We start from the raw sequence: 8,408 nt of genomic DNA on the forward strand, positions 1-8,408 counted from the left end.
CCTGTTACCAAAATATTGAAAACTGTACCAAAAGAAGAGAATTCAGGCCAGGGAGATAGCGTAGGGGACAAAAGCACCTGCTTAGGCAAAGGAAGGTCCTTGGTTCCATCCTGGCACCACATGCCATGCCAGGCCCACCCGTGGGTTAATCTGAGCCAGAAGCAGAGTCTAGGCATAGTGGCGCAAACTAGTAAACCCACCTCTGGGGAGGCTGAAAACAGGAAACTCACCGTGAGTCTGAGCTGCATAGTGAGACCCTGTAACAACAAAATACATTAAAATGAAAGAAGAGACTTCATAAGTCCAAAAATAGCACCTCATTCCCAAGTGCAGTCATTTAACAGGTAGGTCATTAAATAACGAATATCCATACACACATCTATGCACTAAGGCTGTGTATAATTACATCTCTCCATTTCATATCCTGGATATATATTTCATTGTTCACACATAATAAGGTAGTGGTTGAGGTTTTGTTGTCCCTCATGAAAGCACGTTGCCTCTCAAAATGAAAAGACACCACAAGACCACTGAGATCCATTCAATTTTCTCTCTTCCTAAGGCCAATCCTTCTTGTCACAGTAAGAAAGGAGAAGAAACAAGACCAGGTCCACAGTGCCAGGACCCAGCGCTGCCCTGAGGCAGGATGGAGAGCGACTGCGCTGTCCTCTGGCTTGTGTGGGACTCACTGACCTGCACTCTGGACTCAGGCACATTCAGGTCTCTTGCAAGCTTCCGTCTGTGGAGAGAAAACCACAGATGCTCCACGGTGAGTGACCTGGATGGAGGATGCAGAGCTCCAGGACTGGAGAAGTACATGCACATTCTGTGCTGGGCTGGGACCTGCACTCAGCCCTCCAGGGCCCACGGATCCTTCTCTGTTTCCCTGAGAATATGGCTCCCATCAGCCATGGTCTGACCTCTGCCCAGTACCTAAGCTCACATGGAGGAGGTATTTGGATGCATTATTTTGAGAACATAAAATGAATGCAGCATTCTGTGGTAAAAATAGTACTGTTTTATTTTACCAAACAGGGATAAGGGCCTGTTGGCAAGTGCAAGGTCCTGAGTTTGATCCCCATTCCTCCCCACAGAAAATTAAATAGAAATTTCTAAAGAAGTTTATAGAAGAATAACAATAGTTACTGCATTGCTTATTCTTATCTTCAATCTTTTTTTTTTGACCTTGCAGGATATGGCCAAAATAGATCTCCAAATGATATTGACACAAGTTCTTCCCAATGACCTGATAGAAAGTCATAGTATAACTACCTAGGAGACTTCTCAGTTCCCTTCCTTCCTCTCCCCTTTCCCACTCCCTATATGCTCTTTTCTTTTGATCAAAAGCCTATAGCAAAATGCATCTGATGCTACAGACACAGAATGCAAGGAAATTTATTTGAAACAGAATCCATGAATTCAAGAATTATAGAACCAAGCCCCTGTCAAATGTAAACATCTCTGTCAGTCAGCAGACCCAATCATGGCAGTCAAAATAAACCTACAGAATGGGAGAACAGATTTGCAAAGTACATGTGACAGCCACATAGAAACACCTATCTGAAGTCAGTAAGCTGAGCTCCGCAGCCAGCCTTAGGCAGCAGGAAGGACTCAGTGAGACATTTCTGTAAGAAGACACAGAGTTGACCAGGAAGCTGGAGAAAACACTGCAGACGACCACCCACTAATGCACATCCTGATGACAGGGATATCAAGCACGCCCGTGTCTAAACCCCTGTGACACTCTGGGAAATAACAAGCCTGCTGAGCACAAGGAAAATCTGGAACAATCGATCACCCTGACATAAAGTGACAACTTACTGAGCCTCTTTTGAAAACAGTCTGCTGGGCCTCAAAGCATAAACATGACATTTTATGTTCCAATGATGCTGCCTGTGAGGATGTCTCCTGCACACTGAAACCCTGCGTCTTCCCAGCTATGTGTCAGGCATGTTCACAGCAGCAACCTCTCCACAGATGGAAGAGCCACAAGGGCTCTCCGTGCAAGGGAAAATCAATGGTCCTTAAAAAGTAAGGAACTTCTGACCCCTGCTGCAGCATGGATGCCCTGGGAGGATGCCTGAAGCCCCTAAGCCAGGCACAACAACACTAACTGGCTAACATGCCACCTAGATCTGCTTCCCATACACTTCCCTCTCAGAGTATAAACGGAGTCCTGTGTGCTGAGAACTGAGGCCTTGAGGGACATGGGAGGTGTTTCATGAGGGGTTGATTTTGTAAGATGTCATCCGCTCTGGAGATCTGACGGATAGCCTGGTGAACATTGGTAGCACTGTTTACAGCTCTGCTCTTACATGAAAATATACAATACCGCTGACAGTTGCCTTCAAATTCTGGCAGCAACGTTTACTGGGTGCATCTCACACCACAAGGCAAACAGAACCAAGCTGCAGACAGCAACGCATTCATGCACTGGATTCCCAAAATACCACAGGAATGTTCAGAGTTTGCCCCCCACACAGAGCCATCCCACCAAGTGCAAAGGCAGGCAGGCGAAGACCCCGAGTGATTTCTGGTCAAGATGGGAAATCAGGATGCAGGAGAGCGAGAAAGCCGCTTGTAAACACGGCCACACCCTGCTAATGCCTGTGTGAACCCCGGGGCAGAAGCTCGCCTCCTAAGTACATCCAGGTACTGAGTTGCTTGGATAACACTTTCCATTTCCTGCACCTGAGACTGTACGAAGCTAAAGTGCATTGGTTGCTGCCTGAGTTGGTCTTCCCTTCAGCTCCTGGGATTTGCAGGGTCCTGCTGGGCCCGGGACACGTGCTCACAGTCCTGGTCAATACGATCCTCCTTGAGGTGAGCAGTGGCAGTTCCCTCGCTCACATTCAGCCTTATGTTCAGGATTTTGCTGCTGTCCTCCTGCAGGATTTCCTCAGACTGACCGTCTTCCCTGAGGCCAGGAGTTCCCTCACTGAAGAGGCGAACCTCAGCTGCTGGGGGATCGCCCTGTGCAGGATCTGCACTGATTTCCAATTGCCAGAGCTTCAAGCCCAACAAAAGCAGACCATGGTGGTCATGCTTATCTTCCATGGCTGCCTGGTACCAATGTAAAATTATGCACAAGTGCAGTGTTTCTGGAAACTGCATGGCGAGGGTGGGTGTGAGGGTACAGCCTAGTATTGTGACTGGTTACAACAATGCTGGATCCCATTTGGCGGTCTTGCATCCACAGGAATTCTCCTGACCTCTACTATTGGCTCTCTGCTTACACGTAGGCTGCCACTTGGTGGGTTACTGTGTAGCAACCCAGATGGGCCCTGGCAGGAAAAGGAGCCCAGGGCTGAGAGAAAAAAAGTTCCTGATACTGCGTTATGCACAGCATGAGAACACATTGTGCCCTTCACTTCCTGACTGCACTCCGTGGATAGCAGTGTTGACTGAGAAAGGGGCTGCGTTGGCATGCAAGCTGTATTGGAAGTGGATGGGAAAGGCAGAGAACTCACACTGAGCCTGCCTCACCCATGGGCAGGCTTGCAGGGAGTCAAACCCACCCCACACTTCCTATGAGCATTTGCATCTTATAATGTGTTCATACCTTGTCCTAACTACCTCCTACCTGAGGTGTCCCATGTACCTGAGTTATGAGGATGGGACTTGCCCTGCTGCTAGAGCACTGGGAACACTGTAATCCCCAGAGGTTCTGACCCTGAGCCAGAGAATCTATGACAGCGCTGATGACAGCCTGCCTTAGGCACGCACACCCAAGAGAAAGGTGGAGAAGCACCAGGTTTTCATATCCACTCTCCAGCCTGAGATGACCAGAAATGGCACAGACCATGTCTGTAAATAACACTGGGTGCCTTGAGATCGCATCTCCTGTCTGTCTTGCGTGGTTCATGTACAACGCCATCATGCATTGTCTCCCTGCTCTCTGCTTGTGTGATTAGCTCCAAAAGCCGTGCAGCCCTGAAAGACAAGGTGATGGCAAGGGGGACACTTCTGGGGAAAGACTGTGGGCTCTTCAAGGAGAGAGAGGAAGCCCACATCCTCACACTAAGTGCAGACTCTGATAGCTCCTGCAAGGTGGATGGTTGGTGCTGCTCTCAGCAAGAGCGTACAGGGACACTAAAGGTTGGAAAGCATGCCGGCCATGTGTGATTAGCCCATGCAGCAGCAGGGCCCATGTGGACCAGGTCTTTGGCCACTGTGACACCAGCTGGGGCAACAGTGAGGGAGGAATGAGTAAGAACATTATTGCCAGCTGGACGATGCAGCTGGGGATGCACCAGCTCTCATCCCGGGTCCCTGACACCCAGTGTGTCAAGCAGTCTGCCAGTTACTGCCAGTAGCACTTCCTGTGGCCTCCACTGGGTGACACAGCCACCAAAAGAAGGCTGGGCCTGCTGAGCCAGGGTAGTGGGCTTTGTGGGGACCCCTGAATGCTGTGATCTTCACAAGTACAACACAAACCACATGATGCATCAGCTGATCTGAGAGTGTGGTTTCCCATACAGGAGGCCCTTTGATACCACTCTGTCCATTGCTGGAATAGAACAAGGATTGGTAATTTCCCTCCAAAACCCTTAGAAGGTGGCAGGCTCCCTCCTGCACCCAGTAGGCTGAAAGCCCTCTTTCATTCTGACTTTTAATTTTGAGATAGGCTCTCACTATGTTGTCTGAGATGAACTTGAATTCTCCAGGTTGTATAGGCTGGACTCAAACTCAGTATCCTCCTGCCTCAGCCTCCCACACACTCCAGTTCCAAGTGTCAGGCCCTGTCTGCAGCATACTCTTAGACCTTTTGATCTAGGGTTACACTTATTAATAGGGACAACAATAGAAAACAATAACACTTTATTTCTTCAAATTCCTGTTCTGGTAATTTTTCAGGGTGTCCTCCCTGACCCGTCATGCAAAACCGTACCCATTGCAGCTTTACGCAAGAGTGGGATCATTCCTTCCAGGCAGAGCTCTTACAAGGGAGCAGCCCCACTTTATACCTCTCAGATTCCCAGTGAGGGTACAGATGCTCCCGTGACCAAATTTGGAAAGTCCTCTGAGCTCCATTGCAACAGGGCTGGGATATGTGGTTTTCTGACTCTGTGACTGCAGGGTCCCATTTTTCTACAGCTCACTCTCAGTGTGTTCATCCATGGGCATCCCTGATCACTATCAATGCCTGATGGGTCGCTCTTCATTTTCCGTCCCCAGGGGAGCTCTGCTCATGCTGCTCCAGCTAGGCCAGGGATCCTATGGGGCTGGTTTACCTGAGTGCTCCATGAACACAGATATCTCTCTTAATAATTTTTATGCCCTGAGCTTCACCCTGTTTCTGAGCTGCGAGTACCCACCCGTCCATACTGCTTACAGGGGAGCTCAGTCTCATACTCAGTGTATGCACTCATTGCTCTGTTCCCTACAAACATCGCCCCCTCCCATGTAGCTGCACAGACCCCAGAATCCCATGGTGCCTGGATCAAACGGGAGGTTGGGCCAAAGCTCTGCTCAGTCCTCAGGGCAGCCTGAGGGGTAGCTGTGCTCCTCGCCTTTGACTGTGCCAAACGTTTTCCCCTTGAATACAGTCTCACTTGCCATCTCTCACACTGACAGTTTTGTGTTTAAATCAACTGGTGATGGCATGTGTATGAGACCTTCCACCATGCTCACCAGAACCCTCCAGCCCAATCCCCAGCCTGGCATGTGTGTGAGACCTTCCACTCAGCTCCCTGGATCCTCTCCAGCCTGAGCCCAGGCCAGGTGTGTGTGAGGTACATCCACAGGAATCTCTTCCTTCAGACACGCCTTGTGTGAAACTCTGCGACTGAAGTCCCTGCAGAGAGACTAGGGGTCAGAATCATCCAACCAATCCAGGAGCTGAACGTCTTGCTAGAGGGGCACAGTGGATTCACTTCCAAGGGCTGCAGCAGCAAGAAGCTGAGCACAGCAGCCAGACCCAAGCCAGGCACGTCTGGACAAGTTCAAACTTGGAAGATCAGGACCTGGGCTTTAAAATTAAGAATGTCCATGGTTGTTGGAAAATACCAGTTGCATGTTATGTCTAAGGCATTTGATACTCAGGCAGATAGTGATGTTAAGCTCAAATGCCTATGTTACAGGGTAATAATATCATTAAGCTTCTCTTCTGGATGTTTAACTAAAGTGTGCAGACCAAAAGTCAGAGAAAAAGAGGGGCTACAAGGATCGCCAATATTTTGGCCCTAGCCCTTCAAGGTTGGTGAGGACTCGGGACATAAGAGAACCTGTGCTGAGACATCCTGTAACTCAGTGGTGCCCCAAATTTTCTGTTCAAAGAGATTATGGTGATCAAGGATGTATAGTGGGCATAACGAGAGTCACCTAGAGAGAAAACATTCTCTCAGGCTTTCGCAGAGAGCAAATTGGTCAAGCAATGGCCGTGACTCATCCACATGGCTGACACTGACAAAGGATCTACAAACTGCGGTACAGGGTTACAGGATAAATCCTGAGGGGACTTGACTGACCTTATCAGATACAAAAGCTGCATTTCTTTTTATACAGGTCTTGCTTTATTTTGGTCTTAACCATTCAGCAGAAAAGTATAATAATGAGGTATAAAAAGTAATGTCATATTATTATGCTGAGCTGTAAAAGGCCCAAGTCAACAACTTCTGACAATTGCCAGTTCTGCTGATAACCCACTACTGTTATGGACTATTGCACCACACTGTGTTATTTTGCTGAATTCAAGTATCTATTATATTTGAGCTGGCAACAAGTATGAAAAGGTCCTTTAAAGACCTCTCCAGACCCAGTCCTAGCCCAGGCCCGGGGAGTGTGTGGGAAAGCTTCTGGATACAATGCACCAGTGGGACCTAATTGTCCCAGCCCAGGGGCAGTGTGGGTGAGACCCTCTTCCACCCCCTTGGGATGCCCCCCACCACTCAGCAGCACCTCCCCCACCACGCCCAATGAGTAGGAATTTCTACCACGTTCCAGGAACCTCCAAACCCAGTCCTACCCCAGGCCTGGTGAGTGTCTGGGAGAGCTTCAGGCTACCCTGCGCCGGTGAGACCTACTGGTCCCAGCCCAGGCACAGCGTGGGTGAGACCCTCTTCCACCCCCTTGGGACACCCCCCCACCACTCCGCAGCACCTCCCCTCCTCTGCCCACCAAGTAGGAACTTCTGCCGTGTTCCGGGAACCCCTAGACCCAGTCCTAGACCAGGCCTGGTGAGTGTGTGGGAGAGCTTCCAGCTAAACTGCACTGGCGGAACCTACTGGTCCCAGCCCAGGCACAGCGTGGGTGACACCTTCTTTCACGCTCTTGGGATGACCCCCCATCACTCCATAGTACCCAACCCCACACCCCGCCCACAGAGTAGGAATTTCTGTCGCGTTCTGGGAACCCCCAGATCCAGTCCTAGTCCAGGCCTGGTGAGTGTGTGGGAGAGCTGCCTCTCCCCAATACTCCACCTTGCCCCCTCCAGACTCAGCTCAGGGCTGGCATACAGGCCTGGGGTAAAACCCTTCAGCTGCAATCCCTGCAGAGAGTATAAGGCACAGAACCACCCAACTAGTCCAAGAGCAGAATATCTTGCCAGAAGGGCACAACAGGTTCACCTCCAAGGGCAGCAACAGGAAGGAACTGAGCACAGCAGCCAGACCCAAGCCAGGCACAGCTGGATAAACCTAAACTTTGTAGATCTATACCTGAACTTCAGTAGGTGCTAAGGTTATAACTGCAACAAAGATCTACAACAAAGGTCAGAAGACAGTGCTACCCAAAATGACAACGAGAAGGAGCAAAATTCAATCTCAGAACCCAAGTCCACCCATAACAAGTGCAGAGGACACTAACACAGAACAAATTGGGAATCACACAGCTGAAAGTAATGAATCAATGGCTTCTGAAAGAAAGAAACAGCTGCAGAAAGGTACAGAGGAACTCAGATTGGAAATGAAAAAAGAAATCCCTGAATTAATAACATCTGCAGTAAAGAATCAAAAGCAGAGACATATGGAGGAAAACCAATACCCGCCCAGAACAAGTGCAGAGGACACAAGCTCAGCTCAACTGTATGAATTAATAGCGTTGATAGTAAATAAGCAACAGCAGAAAGTCATAGAAGAACTCAGAGCAGAATTCTTTTCTACTAGCTCAGTTCAAATGTACAAATTAATAGTATCGATAGTAAATAAGCAACAGCAGAAAGTTATAGAGCAATTCAGAGCAGAATTATTTTCAGAAATAAAAAAAGAATTCTCAGAAAACAGCATCTGAAGTAAGGAACCAACTACAGAAACATAGGGAGGAAACCAAATCTGAAAAAAACACTGCAGTAAAAGGATTTATAACTGTTTCTAAAGAAGACATTGATAAAAAATAGAGGAGATAAGAAAAATGGTAGATTCCTTGAATGAGCAATACAGGAAAGAAATAGATCACATGAAGCAGAGTCA

The sequence above is a fragment of the Octodon degus genome, unplaced genomic scaffold (assembly GCF_000260255.1).
Source record: "Octodon degus isolate 3935 unplaced genomic scaffold, OctDeg1.0 scaffold00236, whole genome shotgun sequence".
Classification (NCBI taxonomy): Eukaryota; Metazoa; Chordata; class Mammalia; order Rodentia; family Octodontidae; genus Octodon; species Octodon degus.